General features: G+C 42.6%; 2 protein-coding genes across 3 annotated transcripts in view; both read left to right on the forward strand.

The window, feature by feature from the left end:
• The window catches only part of ndst2a (N-deacetylase/N-sulfotransferase (heparan glucosaminyl) 2a), a 171,206-nt gene that overhangs the window by 96,321 nt on the left and 49,084 nt on the right, over positions 1-25,801 (forward strand). Inside the window, exon 3 of one of the 2 annotated variants that reach the window (XM_062995544.1) lies at positions 13,234-13,380. The gene's annotated coding sequence lies outside the window, so the exon portion shown is untranslated. Of the gene's footprint in view, positions 1-13,233; positions 13,381-24,184; positions 24,274-25,801 lie in introns of those variants that run through there. The other variant, XM_062995545.1, reaches the window with a different exon arrangement.
• Positions 1-25,801, forward strand: part of myoz1a (myozenin 1a) — a 294,151-nt gene that overhangs the window by 90,953 nt on the left and 177,397 nt on the right. The gene's annotated exons all lie outside the window — the stretch shown is intronic.

The following is a 25,801-nucleotide window of genomic DNA, read 5'->3' on the forward strand; positions in this document are numbered from 1 at the left end:
TCCGTTGGTTGCTTCACATTCATCCGCCATGTTTGCTACTATTTGCACTTCTGGTAAGTTCATTTCGTTGCCTTGTACCTGGACTGACCTAAGTACCTGAGTAATGCCTGTTGAATCTATCCATCTATTTGTTTTGCTATTAAAACAAATCATCATCATGTTATAATTTTTTATTTTACATTTGATGCACAATGAGCAGTATAAATGAGATTGTGAGATTCTGCTTGCTTGTTTGAGACAAAAATAGTCAATATTGATACAAAATACAGCGCTATGATTATAAAAAATATAAATACTGTCATTTATAAGAATGTAGTTGGTTTGTTTTAAGGTCCATTATGAATAAAATTAGCTAAATTATTTACATTGCTGATAATTAGGCATATTAAGCTGTCAGACAGTAGCTTGTTTACCAACACTGTATATGTTAATGATACAGAAATCACCTCGTATTCGGTACCACATGTGCATTTAATTAATAATGTATTTTGGTTGATTAACAAGCTGTGGTTACACAGAAGTCGCTGAAAATACCCACATAAAGAAAATATATATAAAATATATATATGTGCTGCAGCTCGAGGCTGTTAAACTAGTCGTCTCGGTTCTTTCTCACAGCTGTAGATCAGGAGAGAACGTTCATTTTGTTTGACGCCACAGAGTAAAGCCGCAGGCCTGAAGGAACTCCAGTTAATGGGAAGGAAAGGGTGGACGATCCAGTTCATAAAGGCGCTGGGGTCAGAGGCCAGCCATTGTTTTGGATCTTCGATGACCTCCGTCTTTTTTTCCTGCAGGTCTTCGTTTGGTTCAGCTGAAGTTCTCACGTCCTCGTCCTGACGCTCTACTAATAATCTGTCGTTCCTACGCCGTGGGAGTGGCAGCACGGCGTCCATCATCACACTGTAGGGATCTAGATCAGTGTTTCTCAACCTTTTTTCAGTCACAGCACCCTTTAAAAGTATTCAAAATCTCAAGTCACCCCAGTCTAAAATGTATTAAAAAACTTCCCCTCTGCATCCCTCGGACTGCTAACGCACAAAAACGATACAGGGAAGAGACGTACTGCGGTTGCATTGCATTAAGTTTCAGAAAAATCCTCTCTTGTGCAGAGATGAGCCCGTGTTTGTTTCTGCTTTAAAACTTACGCGCCATGAACCAATCAGATTTAACATCATTAAACAAGTTTATAGTTTATTTCTCAATTATTTGTCATTATACCACTAGCACTGCTCATCGTCTGCATGTTCTCTCTGTAGCTCGGTTACGGCTCTCAAACTTAAACTCAAAAGAAGCTTTATTGGCATGACAAATAAGGACATTCGTATTGCCAAAGCAAGTTAGAGAGAAATAATAAAAATAACAAAAGAAAAAAAATATATATATACAAAACAGTTACATGTGCAAAAATAGACAAATATTAATAAAAACAGTGCAAAATAACAATAAAAATTATAATATTTACATTAATGAGGTAATGACCTCTCTCTCTGTGTGTGTGTGTGTGTGTGTGTGTGTGTGTGTGTGTGTGTGTGTGTGTGTCACTTGCTCTCTCCGCGATACTGAAAGTGATTTGAATTTCGAAAATAAACAGCTCTTATTATGACTGATTAATTCCCTCTACTGATGGAAGCGGAATGGTTGAATTACAGCCGATAAGAACTGCACAGAAATATAAATATATATATACAGGGGTTGGACAAAATAACTGAAACACCTGTCATTTTAGTGTGGGAGGTTTCATGGCTAAATTGGACCAGTCTGGTGGCCAATCTTCATTAATTGCACATTGCACCAGTAAGAGCAGAGTGTGAAGGTTCAATTAGCAGGGTAAGAGCACAGTTTTGCTCAAAATATTGCAATGCACACAACATTATGGGTGACATACCAGAGTTCAAAAGAGGACAAATTGTTGGTGCACGTCTCGCTGGCGCATCTGTGACCAAGACAGCAAGTCTTTGTGATGTATCAAGAGCCACGGTATCCAGGGTAATGTCAGCATACCACCAAGAAGGACAAACCACATCCAACAGGATTAACTGTGGACGCAAGAGGAAGCTGTCTGAAAGGGATGTTCGGGTGCTAACCCGGATTGTATCCAAAAAACATAAAACCACGGCTGCCCAAATCACGGCAGAATTAAATGTGCACCTCAACTCTCCTGTTTCCACCAGAACTGTCCGTCGGAGCTCCACAGGGTCAATATACACGGCCGGGCTGCTATAGCCAAACCTTTGGTCACTCGTGCCAATGCCAAACGTCGGTTTCAATGGTGCAAGGAGCGCAAATCTTGGGCTGTGGACAATGTGAAACATGTATTGTTCTCTGATGAGTCCACCTTTACTGTTTTCCCCACATCCGGGAGAGTTACGGTGTGGAGAAGCCCCAAAGAAGCGTACCACCCAGACTGTTGCATGCCCAGAGTGAAGCATGGGGGTGGATCAGTGATGGTTTGGGCTGCCATATCATGGCATTCCCTTGGCCCAATACTTGTGCTAGATGGGCGCGTCACTGCCAAGGACTACCGAACCATTCTGGAGGACCATGTGCATCCAATGGCGGTGCCGTGTATCAGGATGACAATGCACCAATACACACAGCAAGACTGGTGAAAGATTGGTTTGATGAACATGAAAGTGAAGTTGAACATCTCCCATGGCCTGCACAGTCACCAGATCTAAATATTATTGAGCCACTTTGGGGTGTTTTGGAGAAGCGAGTCAGGAAACGTTTTCCTCCACCAGCATCACGTAGTGACCTGGCCACTATCCTGCAAGAAGAATGGCTTAAAATCCCTCTGACCACTGTGCAGGACTTGTATATGTCATTTCCAAGACGAATTGACGCTGTATTGGCCGCAAAAGGAGGCCCTACACCATACTAATAAATTATTGTGGTCTAAAACCAGGTGTTATTTTGTCCAACCCCTGTATATATAGCGGCTCCCAGAGGCTCCTTTTGTTCAATTTAAAGAGCCGTTCAATAGAATCGGATCGTTCGCGAACGACTCATCACTATAGGCAACGCACGCAACCCGCGTTGACGTTGTAGCATGGGGAAAGGGGCGTGTGAGACAGGTTTTGAGGATTGAGGCGGCTAATGGTCTACATTTTCATGATGACTTGACTTTTTTTTGTTTTTTAAATTTATTTCATTTTCAATGTCAGTAACGTCAGAATATTTTTGACGGCACCCCTGACGAAGCCAGACGGCACCCCGGTTGAGAAAGGCTGATCTAGATCTAGCATCTAAAGCTCATCGGTCTCGCTGTGTAACCTTCACGATCGAATCCTCACACACACTTCTTTTCTTCTCAGAAAATTAAACTGCATTGCTCACAGCAGCTGGTTGGAAGTTCGAATCTATTTTTTTAATGTTTTGGCCCAGTTTCATTTCCCCTCTTTCTCTTAGTTGATTTTTATTTTTGTAGATGTTGAAATCACAGAAACGTTTACTTTTCAAAAGTTAAAAAGGCCAGCTGTTGTTTGACTGACACTTAAAAGCATTAAAATAACTAAAAAACAACCCAATACTGTGATATTTTACCAGGTTACATTATTAGGAACACCATTTAAATACTGATTTATTTACGTCATAAATTCCAAAAGACAAATGAACCATTTCTGAGATTTTGGAACATGTTGACAGATTGTTGCTCATACATGCTGTAAATCCTCCATTTTACCATGACTTAGGGGCGGCACGGTGGCTAAGTGGGTAGCACTGTCGCCTCACAGCAAGAAGGTCCTGGGTTCTTTCTGTGTGGAGTTTGCATGTTCTCCCCGTGTCCGCGTGGGTTTCCTGCGGTGAATTGAAGATACTAAATTGTCCATGGCTGTGTTCGATATAACCGTGTGACCTGATGAATCTTGTGTAATGAGTAACGACCGTTCCTGTCATGAATGTAACCGAAGTGTAAAACATGACGTTAAAATCCTAATAAACAAACAAACCATGACTTAGAGTCGCTCTACATCTGGTGACTGGGGAGGGTTATTAATGTTCGAGGTATTCATTAGAAATTTGGTTCACTGGCTACGAGTGACCCTTTTTGACCCTTTAGCTTCTTAAAAAATTGGTATTATTATTCAGGGAAAGGTGCTGCACAACGTAACAGCAATAACAAGCTGCTGAGCATTTGTGCTGCTGTTACAGATGTTTGTTTTCCTCCAAAAAGCAAGCACGGATTAACTAATGGTGATAAGACGACGTTCTCTTTCCTCTACAGCTTGACACGCCCACTGATGTTGGTGCCATTTGTGTTGGGAAAATTTACTATTCTTTGGTTCCAGCTGGGAATAAACGTTCCCAGTTTGGAACCCATTTAATTCAGGTGAAAATGCACCGAACGGTTCAAAATGAGGTTCACGAACTCGACCGGAACCAGTTCCACTTGGTCGAAAAGTGCTGAAGTTTAAGACTATGATGTTAAATCTGTGTTTGATTGGTATTAGGAGGTCCAGTGTGTGCACCAAGCAAACATTTCCGTTTACCACCGTTCCCAATACACCATCAATGGTTTGAGCTTTTAACACAAGGTAGGTTGCATCCATGGATTCATGACGTTCTGCCAAATTCTGCATCAACCGATTAATGAATTGAGGCACCACAACGGATTGGCCTCCTGTCCAGACAGGACACTTTTTCCCATTGCCCCCAGGGTTTTTGGGTAGGCTTGCATCCCACCTTGACCCAGACCGGAGAAAAACAGTTCTCACACTGACACACTATCCTCTCTTACATTTACATTTACGTTTTCGGCATTTAGCAGACGCCTTTATCCAAAGCGACTTACAGTACTGTTACAGTATAGACTCTGAGCAATTGAGGGTTAAGGGCCTTGCTCAGGGGCCCAAAAACAGCAACCTGGCAGTGGTGAGGCATGAACCAGCGACCTTTCAAATTTCTAGTCTAATATTTTAACCACTAGACTACGGCTTGCCATATGCTTAAGGCAACACCCACACACACACACCCACACACACACACACACACACACACACACACACACACACACACACACACCGACATTTAGAGGACGCCTTTATCCAAAGTGACTTACAGTACAATTACAGTATACAGTCTGAGCAATTAAGGGTTAAGGGCCTTACTCAAGGGCCCAACAGCAGCAACCTGGCAGTGGTGGGGCTTGAACCAGAGACCTTTTGATTATTAGTCCAGTACCTTAACCACTAGGCTACAACTTGCTCTCTTCACTATCCAGGCCTCACAGTGAGGACGGGTTATGTAGTGTGTGGGCCGCTCTGTGATGCCCTTGAACGAGGGATTTAGATTTATGAAGGTCGTTAATTTGATGGCGAGCTGTTAAACCTTTATTTATCCACATATCGCCAGATCATTTTCTTCGCTCCTCTCACCCCCCTGAATCTGCCATGCTGGAGTACAAGGCTGCAGCCTCGCCCTGTTTTTACATCACTGACCTTCTCGGTCACACAATGCTACGTCAACTTACTGCCTCCCCACCTCGTCCCGCTTTTTATTATGAAGCTCATATCCAGTGTATAAATAATAACGGTCCTGGACCACGCCTTCCCCGCCCATTTCAATCTCTGGGTCTGTCTCAAAACCCCCTGAGCTGCCTTGATACCCGATGCCTAAGTAGAGAGGATTCTAACGGACATCCAACTTTAGAGGCAACGATCACGTCAAGGGCTTGGCTGCACCCCCACCCCCACCACCACAAGGCTATCACACACACCTTTGGTTTAAATACTGTAGGGCAGTGGGAGCTCAGTGGTTAACATACTGGGAAGTAGCAGTGGTTAGATAAACTGGTTACCAGTGCACTGCAAAGCTACGTCAACTTTCCTGCTTCCCCACCACGCCCGGGTTTTTACTGCATAATGGTCCTGCAGAACGGCCTCCCGCCTATTTTAATCTGTTTACACACTCCAGGTCTGTCTCCAGGTCATCGGAAGGTTGCTGGTTCAAGTCCCACTGTGGTCAAATTGTCACTTTTGGGCTCCTGAGCAAGGCCCCTATTTCTCAACTGCTGAAATTGTATTCAGTCATTATTAAAAGTAGCTTTGGATTGAAAATGTCGTGAATGTAAACATAACCAGACTGAATTTGCTCCTCGTTTGAGAAATGGCATCATTATTTTAGGATTCTCTTCACTCAGACAGAGTCCGTCTGAGATCTCGGCTCTTCAGCGCCGTGTCTGACGCGCACGGACTGTTGTACAGAGTAGAAGTGAAAGGTTAACATTTTATTATGCTTAATTAGTCTGTTGACTTGATGAATTGTGAATTTACTTAATGCATTTTTACTTAGCGCTGATTAATCATTCTGGGAAAGTCTTTCAGTCACTGCAGGGCGCTTACGTTAAAAATCATCCGTCTGGTGTTTTTGTAAGATGTTAAATTGTGTTTAAATCCATTATTACTCCACGTATCAATAATTCACGGGGTTTTATAAGAGATGCTGTTTATGCCCTCTGGGTTTTATTGGTTCATCAGAGCTTCCTGTTTTCCACCAGACCGGCGTGTAACTTAAATCAGAACGTCGTGAAATGTTCAACAGTCATGTTTACAACTGCACCCCTTTTACACCCCACACCCTCGTTGTCAAGAGGACCAGATATCAAAATTTAATACCCATTTTCACTAGGGTGGCCAATTTTTTCCCTGTTTCTTTTAACCAATAACCAGCCGTCATTAGTCCACTCTTAACTGAGGATCGACAAGCTTATAGCGACCCATTCAAAAAAAGTAATAAGACCAAGTTTTATATCCACACGTCTTAATACTTTATTAAAAAACAGAACAACATGGTGAACGCGGCAGTGATGTAGAACAACACCGTGAGCAGAACCAGTTCAGCGTTATGAATGTAGACTTTACATCCAACAGTTCATTACAGACTAACTACTAGAGATGTAACGATGCACCACAAGGCAGTTAAAAACCGGTGCACATGTGCCACGATTCGAAACGGTAATTCATGTCAAATGAATCGATATTCACTTTAAACAGCAGAGGGCGCTGGCGCTATTCACCTCGCCTGGTTGACGTCACTACACAGAGTTGTACAGGATTTTCCAGCCAAATTTATTAATTTTCTTTATATTATTCATTTATTTATTTAATATGGGATTTATTTTAAAATTTCATTTCAGTTTTTTTTACACAATAAGGGAAATGTGCAGCATTGTTTTGGATAGTTTGTACCTACCTCAAAAATAAAAGGGCACTTATTATTTAGATAAGTAAAAGATTTTGTTATTTTTTAGGAGAAATAATAAAAGGAATTTTTTTCATCATTTGTCTTCAATTTCATTTTGTTTAAAATATCGGGGAAAAATCGTATCGTGAACCCGGTATTGTGACTCGTATCGCACTGGGGGTAGAGTGTATCGTTACATCCCTACTAGCTAATCATAATGAATAAATAAAGATCCAGTCGGTATATTAAAGCTCCTCCTGTAAACATTTTTGTCGTTATTATAAGCTAACAAACACTTTATACTGGATTATAGATTATTTATGATGCAAAATAGCCACATCAAAAATAACACAGAATCACATGTGCAGAGTTTAACATGTAGTCAGACTCCTTACTGACACAAAACAGCCTCAGTCTGTGATTTTAATGCCTTATAGTTCCATCCTTCATGATTTAAATAATATTAGTACGTTAAAAAGGTTTTCCAGCAGGCTCATGTTCAGGCGTCCTTGTCATTTGGGTCTTTATGGTGTTTTTATCATCACCGTTCAGGCTGTGTTACAAACCTTGAAAACATAATAAAATGTTAAAGATTTAAACTTTGGTTATAATATTTATAGAGCAAACGAGCTTCAAAGATCGTCATCAATACAACACTGACGTTTACGTTCAGAATGAAGGGATTTAAGCAGACGAGGTTCCTTATAGACGATCTCACGTGATTAGTGTGTAGGGAACACGAGGGCACTGATTAGGGACCCTGTGAAATGGAATCCAGTTCTAATCTCTCAGTTTAGATTAGGAGGCTGGAGAAGCCGCTGATTGTCCGGTTTCAGTGAATGGGTGAGAGGATTAGGGGATGAGAACAGCGCCGGGATGTTGGAGGATTGTTGATGTCCTTAAGAAGCACCTTCAGAAAGGCTGAGAGCTTCTAAAGGGATTTGATCCACCTACATATTGTTTCTTATTTCTCGTCTGTGTCTGATTTTCGTTTGCTCGTCCCGGCCTCTGGTCGTCTAACAAGTGCAGGGTTGCCAGATTTGATCAGTGCTAAAATCCAGTAGAGGACCACGACTTTTAAACCTCAAGCCTTTGCTGATAGTTCTGAGTTAGAAACCAGCTACTGTGTGACCGAAAGTATGTGGACATCCGACCCTGAGCTCGGTCGGCATCCCATTCCAAAACTAGTGGGGTTAATACATAGTTGACCTCTACTCTGCACCTATTACAACCGTCCCATGATTTTGCGTGTTTGTGAGGAGCATTTTAAGGTCAGGCTTTGAAGTTGGCCCCCAAGCAACATTCCAATTCAACCCAAATCTGTTCGATGGGGTTGAAGTCAGAGCTCTGCACAGGCCACTTGAGTTCCTCTGGACCAAGGGTCGGCAACCCGCGGCTCCGGAGCCGCATGCGGCTCGTTCATCCTCATACTGCGGCTCCGCGTGGCTTGGGAAAATAAATTATAAGTATTTAATTGAAGTGTGAAGAAATATGCATTTGGAGTGCTGTCGATCTTCGGATCCGATCCACATATGTATGTGAGCAGCTATTCTCCACCATGAACTATGTTAAAAACAAACACCGCTCACGCCTCACAGGCGGCAGCTTACAGTCCTGCGTGAAGATGAAAGTGACTTCGTACAGCCACGATTTGCAGACGCTGTGCGCAGAAATTCAGGAGCAGAAGTTCCATTAACCAGGTAAAATAAATATTTATGCAGATATTTTGCAAATATTTATTTTTCATTGTTTAGTGGCATAGTGTTTTTTTTCCAATTTATTTTTTTAATTCAGGTCAAGGCTCCGCTACACGCTCCGAAAACCCAAAGGTGATATAAGGATGACGGCTCTCGGCATTTTTTGTTTGCTACATGGATAATTAAAGTTCAGCTTTTTAATTCATTTGAAAGAGACTTTCAACTCGGCGTGTTTTTTTATTATTTTTTAAAATTATTTTTAGTTAAAAATGTGTTCATTACATAAATAAAATTTAATTTTCTCTGTAGCACTTCATGGATTTCATAAGCAACACACTATAGTTGTTTACACAAAGCGTAAAGGTAAAAAGACAATATATACAGTGTTATCTTCATTTTAGATGTCAAAAAGTATTTGCGACTCCCAGTGTTTTCTTTTCCGTGGAAACCGGGTCCAAATGGCTCTTTGGGTGTTAAAGTTTGCCGACCCCTGCTCTGGACCAAACTAGAACCAGACAGGAACGTAAATGGGCCTGTAAAACACCTAGAAATGCATCCAGCAAATACAGTGAGGGATTCATGTAAACGAAATATAAATCCTCCTTACAATTAATCATGACCGTTGTGCAGTTGTAGCCTAGCAGTCAAGGTACTGGACTAGTAATCAGAAGCTCGCTGGTTCTAACCCCACCACTGCCAGGTTACTGCTGTTGGGTCCTTGAGCAAGGCCCTTGACCCTCAATTGCTCAGACTGTATACTGTCTCAGTACTGTAAGTCGCTTTGGACAAAGGTGTCTCTTAAATGTGGAAAATGTAAACAAACTCTTGAATGAATGGGCGGTTGGGCACCGATTGGCACAGCGGTAAAACACGCTGGCACTCCAGAACTGGTGAGTTCGAATCTCAGCTCCGCTATATTATCTATACTGTTAATGACTGGCTCCTCCGTTGGGTTGTGTGCCGGAGGGGATTCATCATAACTCCTGAAGGTCAAGCTTGTCAAAACGGCAGCGATTGAGACAGACCAAGGTCCGAACCGCACCCTAGTACAGTAAACAGTATGTAAAGAGTACAGAATGCACCATTACTAGTGTGGTTTGGGTCTCTGTGTGTTAACCGATGCTGTACTGAGGGGTAACAGTGTGTACTAAGCTACAGATGGACTACAGTCAGTAGTTGTATAGCCACAATATTCATCTATACGCTGGGTGGAGCTAATAAGCTGGACAATGATCGTGTGCATTTTTTTTTAGTGCAGTTTAAATCTCATTCGAGAGAACGGCTTTCCATGCCAGTCTAGGCGCACTGTTTACATTGTTTAGTCGGGTGTTATGTGGTTTATGAAACGGCAATTTCCTTTTTTTTTTTTTTTTTTTTGGCTGCTTCTGTTTCGTATGCTCCTAATTTGGCCCGAATTAAATCTTTAGTCCGTTGCTGGTTCATGTACCAGTCAAACTGATCAGCGATAAGTGCTTATTCTTACCTATAAGGCTCTACATGGGGAAGCACCTGATTATATTTGTGAATTGCTGTCATCCAATAAAGAGCTTCTGGTTGTGCCCCGTACCAAACGGAGGCGAAAAGGGGACTGTGCCTTTTCTGTCAGGGCTCCTAAATTATGGAATAGTCTCCCACTCGATATCAGACTCTGTGAGTCTACTTTGACCTTGACTGTGTAGGGAACATGAATCCGTTATCTGATATACAATCTAGCGCACTGTGTAGGGAACATAAATCCATTATCTGATATACAATCTAGTGCACTGTGTAGGGAACATAAATCCATTATCTGATATACAATCTAGTGCACTGTGTAGGGAACATAAATCCATTATCTGATACACAATCTAGCGCAGTGTCTAGGGAGCATAAATCCGTTATCTGATATACAATCTAGCGCACTGTGTAGGGAACATAAATCCGTTATCTGATACACAATCTAGTGCACTGTGTAGGGAACATAAATCCATTATCTGATACACAATCTAGTGCACTGTGTAGGGAACATAAATCCATTATCTGATACACAATCTAGTGCACTATGTAGGGAACATAAATCCATTATCTGATATACAATCTAGTGCACTGTGTAGGGAACATAAATCCATTATCTGATATACAATCTAGTGCACTGTGTAGGGAACATAAATCCATTATCTGATACACAATCTAGCGCACTGTGTAGGGAACATAAATCCATTATCTGATACACAATCTAGTGCACTGTGTAGGGAACATAAATCCATTATCTGATACACAATCTAGTGCACTGTGTAGGGAACATAAATCCATTATCTGATACACAATCTAGTGCACTATGTAGGGAACATAAATCCATTATCTGATACACAATCTAGTGCACTGTGTAGGGAACATAAATCCATTATCTGATATACAATCTAGTGCACTGTGTAGGGAACATAAATCCATTATCTGATACACAATCTAGCGCACTGTGTAGGGAACATAAATCCATTATCTGATACACAATCTAGTGCACTGTGTAGGGAACATAAATCCATTATCTGATATACAATCTAGTGCACTGTGTAGGGAACATAAATCCATTATCTGATACACAATCTAGTGCACTGTGTAGGGAACATAAATCCATTATCTGATACACAATCTAGTGCACTGTGTAGGGAACATAAATCCATTATCTGATACACAATCTAGCGCACTGTGTAGGGAACATAAATCCGTTATCTGATACACAATCTAGTGCACTGTGTAGGGAACATAAATCCATTATCTGATACACAATCTAGTGCACTGTGTAGGGAACATAAATCCGTTATCTGATACACAATCTAGTGCACTGTGTAGGGAACATAAATCCGTTATCTGATATACAATCTAGTGCACTGTGTAGGGAACATAAATCCATTATCTGATATACAATCTAGTGCACTGTGTAGGGAACATAAATCCATTATCTGATACACAATCTAGTGCACTGTGTAGGGAACATAAATCCATTATCTGATATACAATCTAGTGCACTGTGTAGGGAACATAAATCCATTATCTGATACACAATCTAGCGCAGTGTCTAGGGAGCATAAATCCGTTATCTGATATACAATCTAGCGCACTGTGTAGGGAACATAAATCCATTATCTGATACACAATCTAGTGCACTATGTAGGGAACATAAATCCGTTATCTGATAGACAATCTAGTGCACTGTGTAGGGAACATAAATCCGTTATCTGATACACAATCTAGTGCACTATGTAGGGAACATAAATCCGTTATCTGATAGACAATCTAGTGCACTGTGTAGGGAACATAAATCCGTTATCTGATACACAATCTAGTGCACTGTGTAGGGAACATGAATCCGTTATCTGATACACAATCTAGTGCACTATGTAGGGAACATAAATCCGTTATCTGATAGACAATCTAGTGCACTGTGTAGGGAACATAAATCCGTTATCTGATACACAATCTAGTGCACTATGTAGGGAACATAAATCCGTTATCTGATAGACAATCTAGTGCACTGTGTAGGGAACATAAATCCGTTATCTGATACACAATCTAGTGCACTGTGTAGGGAACATAAATCCATTATCTGATACACAATCTAGTGCACTATGTAGGGAACATAAATCCGTTATCTGATAGACAATCTAGTGCACTGTGTAGGGAACATAAATCCGTTATCTGATACACAATCTAGTGCACTATGTAGGGAACATAAATCCGTTATCTGATACACTATCTAGTGCACTGTGTAGGGAACATATATCCGTTATCTGATACACAATCTAGCGCACTGTGTAGGGAACATTAATGTGTTTGTAACGCGAACAGTTAGCTTAATAGCCCAGTTAGCAGCTCCTAGAAGTTCTGTTATCACCCATAATCCTTTGGTGTGTGTGAGAGGTTTTTTATTTCTTTTTTTCCCTTCGGAGGTTCTTGCTTTCTTCTTCTTCTTGTTCTTCTTACCTCCCTGAAATGAGTTTTTGCAACTTGGGATTTGCTTTGTAGTGTTAAACTTCATATTCGTTGTGGAACTACTTTCTGGCGGAAAGTATTGTCAATATTAAAGCATATTTAATATGAAATTCAGGGCGTCTTTGATTTATTTTCTTTCTTTATTTTGTAAAAACTGTTGTATAAAAGCAATAGAACACTTGAGGTCGTCAATAACATCACGGCTCGTGCCTGCAACCGAATCACAGCCGTGATGTTATTGGCGATAACACACGACCTCTCGTGTTCTATTGCTTAGTAAAGCACTTTGTGGCCTGGTCCTAGAAAAGCGCTTTATAAATAAACTTTACTTACTTACTTACTCAAACCCATTTTTTAATATTCATTTTTATTTTATCCTTTTTAGATGTCTAAAAAGTAAATCGTATCTATTCTGGGATCGAGAGTTTCATGGAAACCAGAAGGTGGATCGTTTCACACTGGAAGAAATAAATTAGAATTCTCTTAGAATTCTGCTGATCTCCACGTTGCTTCTCTTCTCGTCTGTATAAAGGTAAGATCATTTTTATCGTCACTATTAACACTAAAAGTAAAAATATAAAATATTTCTAAAAATATAAAACGACCCTAAAATTTAAAGACAAGATACAATAAGCAAACAGAAACATAATACCTGTCTTACCATTAAATGACACTAATGTGTTCAACATGGCGTTAAAGCCCAGATAAATAAATAAATACATTGTAATGTCACTGACTCCGCCCACTTTGCATTAGTCACTTGAATAAATATTCCGCTAGCACACCAGCACCGAGATTCTGAACTCCTCGGTTTGAAACTCGGCGTTTCCACCGGTCGGCTGGACGCCATCTAGCGGGCACAATTGGCAGTGCCCGCAGGGCGGGATGACCGGACTATGTGGGTGGGATGACCGGACTATGTGGGTGGGGTCTTCAAACGCTGTGTAAGGACCCTGATTAGCAGATAGAGAGGCGCCTGTGCAGAACGCGTAGGTGGAAAAGGGTTCCGCTAAGGGCTGTGCGCGGGTCGGAGGAGGCGCGAGCAGCGATATACCCACCTCGACTCCGCCCACTCGGCTCTACCGGGCACTTTGTCGCATCACTGATGCCGTAATCGTTGCATTAGTGCTCGTGTTTACTCCTATTCGCTGTTCTAATTCGAATGATGTTATAAAGATATGAGTTTGCTGGTGTTGCCGTTGCTGGCTGGATCGGCAGAACTATCGGACACGCCCACGTATTTCCGAGCCGGGTCGGTTTACGCGACCCGCTCTCAGATTAGACTCGGCGCTCGGCTAATGACATGTCACCGAGCCTGCTGCGTTATAAAAGAGAATTTCTCCTGTTGCTTTTCATTCAGTCCACTGTGTTTTTTTGCTCATGATTTAGAGAGAAATGCGGCCGTAACTCATTCGAGAGGGCGCCGGCTCCCGGCCACGCACGGGCCTCGATAAATACGACCATTTTCTAATCTTCTGTCCTGTCATTGGACGCAGAGATACAGTCGTACGGCGGCGTCTTTTCTTCATGCGGTCCGTCTCACTGCAGTCTGGACGTGAGACATTTACATTTTCAGCATTTTCAGCATTTATCCAAAGCGACTCACAGTCATGACTGAACAGGATTTTAAGCAATTGTGGGTTAAGGGCCTTGCTCAGGGGCCCAACAGTGGCAACTTGGTGGTGGTGGTGGGGCTTGAACCGGCAACCTTCTGATTACTAGTCCAGTACCTTAACCACTGAGCTATCACTGGCCCCCGGCAGACGGGGGGGGGGGGGGGGGGGGGGTAACAGTCTGAAGGAAGACCACACTCTAAGTTTTAAGTTTTAAGTTTGGATTAGTTACCCTGCATTGTTGGAACAGCTGAATGACGTTAACAAACCGTTTCTTCCCCGGCTTGAGTAAAATTTGATTAACAAACCAGCTACTCCACATGGCCGAAAATATATGGACATCCGACCCTGAGCTGGGTGGACGTGCCATTAATACAGAGTTGGTCTGTTCTCCACTCTTCTGTGAAGGCTTTTCCCACATGATTTTGAGTGTCTCTGTGGGAATTTGTGCAGAGAATATTTGTTGGCTTTAAAGCAGCATTCCAATTCAGCCCAGATGTGTTAAATAGGGTTGAAGTCAGAGCGCTGTGCAGCCCACTTGAGTTCCTCTGGACCAAACTAGAACCTGACTTTGTGCAGGAAGGTAAACGGGCCTGTAAAACATATTAATGTTTTATTAAAGTATAAATTATATACTTATTCGCCCATATGGATTAATAAAACATTAGTCTGACAGTCGCACAACGTGTGTACCGTTTTTGACGCGCACTTAAGCAAATAATGGGTGGAAAACGACATCAGTGAACATTTTACAGTATATACAGTCAGCATCTTTAAAGTCGTACGTAAAAACGTAAACGTACACTGATGTAGGCTGGTGGTAGTTCAGTGGTTCAGGTACAGGACTAGTAATCAGAAGGCTGCCGATTAAAGCCCCACTACCACCGAGCTGCTACTGTTGGACTCCTGAGTAGATAGATTGACAGACAGACAGACAGAGACAGATAGATTAATAGACAGACCGATTAATAGACAGACAGATAGATGAGTAGACAGACTAATAGTTCAGATAGATAGAGAGACTAACATAGATAAACAGATAGTTAGATAGACAGATTCAATTTTATATTTCAACTATAGCTATTTACGTATATGATATTAGGTCTATATACGTAGTTATGTATGTAGTTATGTATGTTATGTACTTGCCACCGTTTGTTTCATTTGCGGTTTGTTAACATAATGTAACCGAGCGTCGTAGTGATGCACTCGCTTAATAAAGAAATAAATACACGGTATATTCACATATTGTCGGGAGCAGAACACTTTATGAACTTCTTCTGTTACGGTACCGAATAGCAAACAGCTAGACGTTAGCCAAGCATGCTATTCCACGCACTATGGAAGCCCCAAAGGGTCAAAACACACTCACAATGTTTGCTGATGGAGAAATTTTAACCTACAATCTGACATGTATACGAAGTCAAGGGTCTCTGCTGGATAGTATTACTGCCTAGTATGTGAGTGAATAAAACTCCCTTACAGTTTTCTCTTGTCCCAGCGGTTTTTAACATCAGTACATTTAGCATAAAATGTGTTCACTATTTTAATTGTAACATTTCACTTAAAAATCCTTGTTTTCTATAACATTTACACAGATTTTTTTTAAATGCGATTAAAATTTTTAATCGTTTGACAGCCCTAATATACGTAATAAAACTACGTGTATATATATAATGATAACAATAATAAACATAGGAATGGGAATACTAGGTATGTATGATGGGTTATGTAAAGTGCAAGTGATAATAAATGATAATTAATAATAATAGGTCCCATGAGTAGTCCAGGGTGTTAATGGTGTCAATGGTGTTGTGTTGTGTTCAGCAAGGTGATTGCGGTGGGGAAGAAAGGCTTTTAATTCTCCGTTTCTCAAATTATATTCAGGCATAACTGTAAGTGTTTCTAGATAGATGCCACACATATAAAATGTAATTATTTAATATTATAATAACAGACTGATCAAACAAGTACTGCGACCCGTCTGGATACCGCAGGGATCGTTTAAAAACGCGCACCAGATCCAAGCGCGCGGGATTTAATCCAACTGCAAATGTACAGCGTCACAGATGCTCCTGTATCCATCAGAACAAGCTTGTAATGTGTGAGGAGTGCTTCAGAGAGCCGCGCCAGGAGCTTCATCTGCAGTCTCAATGGGAAGCAGATGCACAACAACAGCTGACATTCAAAATGACATTTCCATCTCTCATTACCCAGGCTCACATTAGCTTCCCAGCTCATCAGCAGTCACGGCTAGTCGCCTTTCGCTCCTAGTTGCCGGTCGGCGCTTTCAAAGTCGGCGTCGACGTCCCAGATGAAACCATAAACCGATTTATTTATCTTTCTTTTGTTCTGGGCTTTTGGAACTAAATACGACAATTCATTACCAGAGCGAGACTCTCCATATTTCTCTTCAGCTAAATTAACAGCTCGGATAAATCCTCACCGCAGGCAGCAGCACACAGCCTTATACAGTCTTATTTTATTTTTATTTGTTTAAATAAGCCTTTTTTATTGTTTGGACCCTTGAGACTGTGGTGGAAAACACATAATGATATACCACAGAGACTAAATTATGAGTAGAAAATAGTTTTGTTCTTATCTGTAGAGAAGGATCACACTGATAGTCTTACATTAAGACTTGGTGAATGTGATAAGAAGGAAAATTGTGGCCCTCAACAAGAAAAGTTTGGACACCCCTGTTCAAGGCACACTCGCATATTCCATATAAATCTACCAATTGATCTGTGTAGCTCAGGCAGTGTTTGGGAATTAATCTATTACCAAATGTCTTACATCTTATTCCAGTCAATGAAATAGGCCGTGGTTCCCATCTATCCAAGTGCTTTTACATGGTTTAAATGATAGACCTGTGTAAGGTCATTAGGCGTTTGCAAGCCTAGATCATTACATTTGCAGGTCTCCATGAGAAGGTCATATTGTTTAGTTGGGTTTGTGTAGTAACAGAGTTTTAGAGGCTTTATAACACACTTGTGTTAATGTTTACTTTATTACCAGATCCTGACCTGTAGTCCTGTAGGAGAGTGATTAATGCTGGGATGAATATATTTAATCTAGACAGAGCATCATGTCGGAGGTCATAATAATTAGGGGTGGGCGATATGGCCTTTAAATAATATCACGATATTTTGGTATATTTTTGCGATAACGATATTCACTCGCGATATATAAGAACACTTTTTTTAAAAAGTTTATTTTAAAAACACTTTTGTTTTGCAGACAGTCAGGAAATCTAAGGTACAACTGTTACTAAATGTACATTAAATTAAGCATCACTTCCAGTAGCGCTGGGCGATTATGGCTAAAAAAAACTCATATCTCGATATGCTTTTGAGAAGTGGTGATATACGATACGATATAATGTAAATAGGGATGCATCAGTACCATTTTTTCTCAACCGAGTACGAGTACATGTATTTTTGATACCGATACCTATTTAGAATACGTGAGAAGTGACGAGCAGTTTAATGATACCACGTCCAAAAATGCACGTCAACAAGTAGCGAGCGATCAAAGCGTTTGTGCGCTGATGTGATGAAATCAAGGAGGAAAAATAAATGAATCTGAGTGGATTTGGCAACACGAGCAGCATGGATTGTTCTGTAGTGAGTTGGAGGTGAATAAATATTTTTGCAATGTCGGTGTTTTGTTGTTATGTTTTGTAGAGAACGATCAGGTCAGAAATACTGTAAAACGTGTGTGTGTGCTGATGTATTCTGATATAAACTATATTATCCCCCCGTCCCACCTGTTTACACTCCTCTCCTGCGTTTCCCCTCACACCGTATCCTGCGTTCTCATTGGCTGTTCGACATGTCACTCATTCCCAGTCGCACATCTGAGATCAGATATCTGACGTCCTAGAAAACCCGAGCGCTCGGCGAGCCGGTCGGATCGAGTCGTTGGATAGTTCACACTTAGCGATCGAGAGCCGAGTTTCGATCGCCGAGCGAACGCCGAGTCGCTCCCGAGCCGGCGAATCTAGCGCCGACCAGCCGCCGAGCGAAAATCTGGGCAAAAATCGTGGAGTGTGAACCGGACATAACGCAGCAGCGTGCACCAGGTACACGGTATCGGATGTTTAGTAACGGAGCCTCGTTTGCGAGTACGAGTACGAGTTAATGAGCGCGGTATCGGGCCAATACCCGACACCAGTATCGGTACTCGTGCATCTTTAAATGTAAACTTTAAGTACAATGGCAGGCCACTGCCCATATTTTATCTTATATTGTTTATAAGTTCTCTTAAAAACACAAAACATTGTAGTTCTGATCAATTCTGAGTAATTGCAGTGTTTATATTTTGTATTATTACAGACTGTATTTGTATTCATATTGACAACATTTATATTAAACAAACCAGCAGAATCTCACCATCACATTTCTACTGTCCGTTTTACTTCAAATCCTGATTAATGTTTGATCATGCTTTGCTATCGTTGCAAAATGAATATCTGTCAATTATACAGCAACCAATGAAGAGAGAGCTTGAAATTCCACCCAGAATCTGAATTTGAAGCTCTGATTGGTTAATACATCTGAATCTCTTGAACCGGAGTTGTTTTGCCCACAGAATGAGCAAAATAAATGAATCTTTACCACAGAGAAGAGCACAGTTTTCTGATTCGATTCCGATGAATAATTCGTCTGAAAAGAGTCGATTCTGACTCATTGATTCAGTTTCCATGCTCATATGTGAAGGAAAGAGTTCTGCTTAAGCGCTTTTGGGTTTTAAACGTTCTCAGATGGTAACCTGTGTGGTAACCTGTGTGGTAACCTGTGTGGTAACCTGTGTGGTAACCTGTGTATTCTGTTCGTTCACTGACACAGTTTTTGTTCTCACGTCATTCTCGGACTCGCGCAGTGACCGACACTCCTCGTACTCACGCCGGTGCTTTTGCTTTAGGTGCTGAAATAATTTTGATGTGTTGCCACGTTTTGTCGTTACGTTTTGTCCGACCTTCTGTATCCGAAAAACTTCCACACTAGTGATGTAGCTCGGCTTGTAGGGACTAGTTCGTCCTCGGTGCTAACTCCGGTACTACTCTCTGTCCATTATTTCACCGTTACGCGCTTGAGATATTTGCTAACAATATCGCGATATGGCAAAAACCATATAGAATTTACAACTATACCGGTATTATCGTGAAGGATATTATATCGCCCACCCCTAATAATAATACAGTGGTTAACTGTGAAGCCATAAATAAAGGGATGTGATTTAATTGCTATCGCCAGTGGTTCGATGGCTGAGGCAAACAGAAGAGGAGAGGCAGGATAACCTTGTCTCGCGCTCCTCGATGGCAAAAACGGTGGCGATGTCTCGTTGTTAGCTTGTCCTGCTGTTATGACGTAGCATTTTTACCAGTTTTAGGAACTCAGGATGAGATTGAAATACATTCTTTGAAGGACCGAAAGCAAATAAGTCCGTCTGACGCGGTCGATGGCCTTCACGACGCCTGAAGTTGAACTTGTTTAGCCTGGTGTGTAATGTTCAAGAGTCTGCAGACGTTATCGGAGAGGGGACGCTCGTGAATAAGGCCTGTGTGATCCACATGAAACAACTGCTGCATGGCTTTGTGGTCATTTTAAGTCACACTTGACCGTTTACATCAGTGGGCAATGCGAAGTGCGGTAAAGTTAGCCGTACACACTAGCTGGGGAACGCTGTTGTGTTGATGCGGGACGCAGTCACATAGATATGTACGTATGTACTTACAGACAGACGTCCTTTGTGTACAATAATAAAGAGTCATCGTGTATAGACCACTGAAGTCGTGCGTCATTCTGTAGTCCTCGTTATGCCCATATTTGGAGACCCGGGTCTAAGCCCGATTTCCTATGGCAAAAATCGGCTCTAACGCACCCCGTGCTTAATAAACATGTTCAGAACCCTGTACGTTTTGTCCTGTGTACATTTTTCTCCTGCACATCAGTGGATCCTCTGAATTACGAGGTTGTTAAAGGGTCGTAATACTAATAATGCTACACGAAAGCTAACGCTACTGCGCATTAATTAGACGTCACTGAACTGCACCAAAGCGAGGCGTACTGTGGTGGTCGTATCGCTTTTTCAAGGATGATTACAAAACTTTTAAAAGAGGTGAAGCCGCTCAGGTGGCGCAGCGGTAAAAAGAGACGCGCTGCAACCAGGGCTGGATTCTGAGAAGCGTGGTATCGAATCCAGCCTTGCTTTACCGGCTCGAAGCCGAGTGGCTATATGAGCAACGATTGGCCGGTTGCTCATGTGGGGGGTGGGACAAAAGAACCGGATGTGGGTCTCTCTCTGTCAGAATGCGATTGCGTTCTCTGCCGGCTGATTGGAGGCGCTTACACAGAGATGGGAGAGGGTGCCCTTAGGGTGTGTCTCTCCGCATGCAACGCTAGGTGGCGCCAAACTCGTCGATGTGTGGGTGGCAAAGATGCATCTGGCTGCTGCTCGTGTTTCGGAGGGGATACGGGTTAGCTTCAATCACCTCCGTCAGGGCAGGGTTCGGCATAGACAGAGAGGAAGCACGATGCTACTGTTACACCGGTGAATCGCGCTGCTTCGTGCGCTTATTTAAGAGGCTTCCAGTCTAGTGACGTCAATTCAGTGCGCAGTAGCATTAGCTTACATGTAGCACTATTCATATTTTTACTCTTTAACGACGTCATATTTCAGAGGATCCAGTGATAATAGACAGAAGAATCTCCATAAAACAAAACCTAACAGCTCTGGAACATTTTTTATGACTACAGGATGCGAGAGAGGCATTTTTCCCATTCAAAATGTCTCTTAGACCCGGGTTACCAAATATGGGCATAACAACATGGCGTGGACTACAAAATGACGACACGACTTCAGTGGTCTATAGGAACCGACGGAAGAACCGGAATTTAGTTCGTACCTGGTACCTGCCGTTTTGGGACGGCACGGTGGCTCGGTCGGTAGCACTGTCGCCTCACAGCAAGAAGGTCCTGGGTTCGATCCCCAGGTGGGGCGGTCCGGGTCCTTTCTGTGTGGAGTTTGCATGTTCTCCCCGTGTCTGTGTGGGTTTCCTGTGAGGTGAATTACAGATACAAAATTGTCCATGACTGTGCTCGATATAACCTTGTGAACTGATGAATCTTGTGTAATGAGTAACTACCGTTCCTGTCATGAATGTAACCCAAGTGTAAAACATGATGTTAAAATACTAATAAATAAATAATCAAACAAACGTGCCGTTTTGTAATCGGTTTTAAATTGGAATCGATTTGTTTCGGTTCCCAATCCCAGTCATGATTGATGACTCGATGATAAAGACTCCAGACTCTTCTAGACTCACCAGCACCTGTATACTGGTGCCCATTTTTACCAGGAACGGCTTTAAGGCTGCGTGCGTGTGTGTGTGTGTGTGTGCGCGTCCGAATTCTTTCGCAGAGTTAAAAGCCTGCTAGCGCAGAGGTGGATGACTGGGCGTCGAGAGTCTATTGATTTCGAGCTGTTTGAAGCTGTAATATCTGATTTACAGCCCCGATTGCAAACATTTATCAAATCAGCGGTGGCACTCCGCAGGCTACGGCGTTTCGGCCGAGCTGATCAAAGCCCCCTCGGCTCGGGTGGTGAACTCCGGATATCACCTCTGCACCTCTGGACGAGGATCGGGGCGTCGTTTAAGAGACTCTGTGAAGCGGGGAGGAGGAAAAGAGCCGGGCTGATGTGGGGTTTGCCGTTGCTGATGGCCCCTGTTTGTTTTGCTTCACTATCAATATTGGGATAACTGCTGGAGGGTGGAAAATAGCTCTCACTGATCGTGTGTGTGTGTGTGAGAGCTGATGGAAGTAACTTAAACCTTCCTTTATAGCACGCTAAATTAACCAAACTGCTTTTCAGTGCCGACGCTGACTTATATATAGAAGCTGTGCATGTGGGTGGTTTGCAGTGACGTGTGTGTGTGTGTGTGTGTGTGTGTGTTGCTCTTGGCCTCCTAGCATTATGTGCTCACCCGTTCCCCTCCTCTTAATGTCCTCAGAAGAGAAATCTACTGTCTCCCCGAGCTCCATTAAACTTTAAAACCTCATTCGGCATCAACACGTACAGAGGCGGCTTCCTGTGCGCCCCGTGTCATGTCGTCTTCCATCGTTTCTTCTCTCCCTCCCTCTGCCTCCGTCCCGGTCAGCGTGCTGCGTGGCGTAGAGCTACTAGCGTTTCAGCCCGGGCCTCCAGGTGTATGATGGGTCTAAATCCACCCCTTTACAGTCAGGAAAACAAGCAGCCTTCTGAGAACTTGAGGAACCAAACATTACAAGATGGATGATTTATCAACAGCATTAAAATCCAATAGAAAAGATTTAGAAGTACACAAACTGGCAACCCTGGCGAGCAGGATCAACCTTGTTGTAGCAAAATATTCTGTCTACATAGGTTACGCCCATTCAAGTGAAAGAAAATCTGTGTAGGTTTACACGTCGGGTGGCCAGTCGTCCGGCTTTAGTCCGGTTTTTCAGCTGCCGGTCCTCCGCCCATGCAACGCCGGTCCTCCTTTCGGAGTGAACTGGTTACATTTTTGGCTCAGGTACACGTCAGAACAAATGCTTTGTATTTCATTGGTTTAACAGCCTCATTTGACCGCTTATAGTGTCACCACTGGCCAATCGCAGAAGGTCCGCCCTCAGAATGCTAGTCTGTGATTGGGTGGTTGAATTTCGCCCGCTCCAGTCAATTATGAGTTAATAATATAATAATATGAGTTGATAATGTCAAGGCAGAACTTCAGATTTGTGTACAGAGATGTACCACAAATTCCCGGCCAATAGTAAGTAAGGCAGGACTTAAATATCAAAAGTGGACACAACATTTGGTGAGTGAAACAGTCATTTGTTATAGAATTCTTGCTTAAATTGGTCAAAAACTCTGTTATATGGGTTCTGGTTTCATTCTGTGTGTTGCATTCTGGTATGACGTCCTCCTTCTGGGGTGTAATGTCCTCCTTTTTGTGATTATGAATGTGTCGTCATTTGATCACGTACTTATAAATATTAACAAACACAAAGGCGCTCAGGCGCTTGATCCAGGCTTCAGCAACTGGCTTACAATAGCTAGCATCCAGCTGTTAATGCTGTTAATCATTATGATTCCTGCCCAGCCAATCAATAAGCTCCTGATTTAGCGTAGCCAAGTAGTCTTGCGCCGCTGGGGATACCGATTGCGTCCGAAGGGTATATTCGCCTGCCCCACGCTCTCTCATGCACAGGTCAGATATCACGCATGGAGAGTCTCACACTGATCTCCATGCTCCTCCACTTCTGTGCTGGCACCTCGGGCTACTAACCAGGGTCCTTACGCAGCGTCAAAGACCCCGTCCCCTCTTTAGTCTGGTCATTTCCCACCCAGCACTGCCAATTGTGCCCTCCAGGAGGCGTCCAGGGCTGAGATGCGAACCGGCGAGGCTGGATTTTAAACCCCTTTCAGCTCCGTCACTCTTCTTAGTCGAAGCGTCTGTGTGGGGGCCCTAATACGTCTAATTAGAAAACGAGCGCTGGCTAATTTCTAGTTTCTCGTCGGTGTTCGTCTCCAGGTCAGAGTCGAGAACAGAAGGAGCCGCGGCGCTCGCGCTCACGCTCACACGCCTCCCAAATGAAACCCAGAGCAAATATTGACCGGCCGGTGGCGCGGCTACACAGCGAGTCATCCGTCAAAGCCTAACTCCGCCGTCCTCTCGGTCCTGATTAAAGAGACCAGGATTTATTGCACATTTTCACACAAATTAGAGAGGAAAGCAATAGATCAGGGGACCGACCGAAGGAACGCGGCGTCCACAGAGAGATGTGAGGATATTTATCTTTGTGTTTGGGTTTGTTTTCCGTGCCTCCCTGATTTTGTTTAGACGGTCTTTTCTTTCTATAATGCACTTTTTCTTTCTTTCTTTCTTTTTCTTTTTATCAGCTCCACTTACCATATAGAAGCACTTTGTAGTTCTACAATTACTGACTGTAGTCCATCTGTTCCTCTACATACTTTGTTAGCCCCCTTTCACCCTGTTCTTCAATAATCAGGACCCCCACAGAGCAGGTATTATTTAGGTGGTGGATCATTCTCAGCACTGTGGTGTGTTAGTGTGTGTTGTGCAGGTATGAGTTGTTAAATACCGTGTCCACTCACTGTCCACTCTATTACACACTCCTACCTAGTCGGTCCACCTTGTAGATGTAAAGTCAGACACGATCGCTCATCTATTGCTGCTGTTTGAGTCGGTCGTCTTCTAGACCTTCATCAGTGGTCACAGGACGCTGCCCACGGGGCGCTGTTGGCTGGATATTTTTGGTTGGTGGACTATTCTCAGTCCAGCAGTGACAGTGGGGTGTTTAAAAACTCCAGCAGCGCTGCTGTGTCTGATCCACTCATACCAGCACAACACACACTAACACACCACCACCATGTCAGTGTCACTGCAGTGCTGAGAATGATCCACCACCTAAATAATACCTGCTCTGTGGGGGTCCTGTGGGGGTCCTGTGGGGGTCCTGACCATTAAAGAACAGCATGAAACAGATGGACTACAGTCAGTAATTGTAGAGCTACAAAGTGCTTCTATATGGTAAGTGGTGCTGATAAAATGGACACTGAGTGTAGAAACAAGGAGGTGGTTTTAATGTTATGGCTGATCGGTGTAGATATAAATTTGACTTGACCTCCGTGTTCTCTCAGTACTGATGAAGCCGTGATGATTTAATTCTGCCGCTGATCCTCCCGCTGTATTGTGTGTCTGTTGATCTCGCGTCTCATCGGTCACTAGCACAGTACGTACAGCGGCACTGTTACATAACCGTTCTGTATCTGCTCTGAGCTGAACGCTGGACTTTGTCCTCTGTGATGAACGAGAACCTCGTCACCGAGCAGTGAACTCCAGAAACATCGGCCTGTTCCGACAGTCAAGAGAACAGATGGGGGGTTTTATTAGGACGGTTTTGTTTGTGTTGACATGGCTGCTTCTGAAGGCTTTTGAAGAGCTGTTCACTGATGTATGAAATCACAGCTTATGGAAAATAGTGAGCTATAAACCAGCTAGTTTTATACATACAGAACTCGGGCTGGCTCGATATTACTTTTTTATGTCCGATATCGATCCGATACCGTCATTTCTCCTCTCAAACAACTAAGCAGTAATTATACACGTCTCAATGCACCATGGGTAAAGTAGCTATCTAAATAACAACGCTCAGACTGTGTAACAGATATTCTAAATAAATAAATACAGAAGCTACAACATCACACTTATACACAACTGCTGCTTTTATTTTCACTTTTACACACAGAACATTTAGCAGCATTTTTGGCTCGTTTAACAAAAGTGTC

This window comes from Trichomycterus rosablanca, chromosome 5 (assembly GCF_030014385.1).
Source record: "Trichomycterus rosablanca isolate fTriRos1 chromosome 5, fTriRos1.hap1, whole genome shotgun sequence".
Taxonomy (NCBI): Eukaryota; Metazoa; Chordata; class Actinopteri; order Siluriformes; family Trichomycteridae; genus Trichomycterus; species Trichomycterus rosablanca.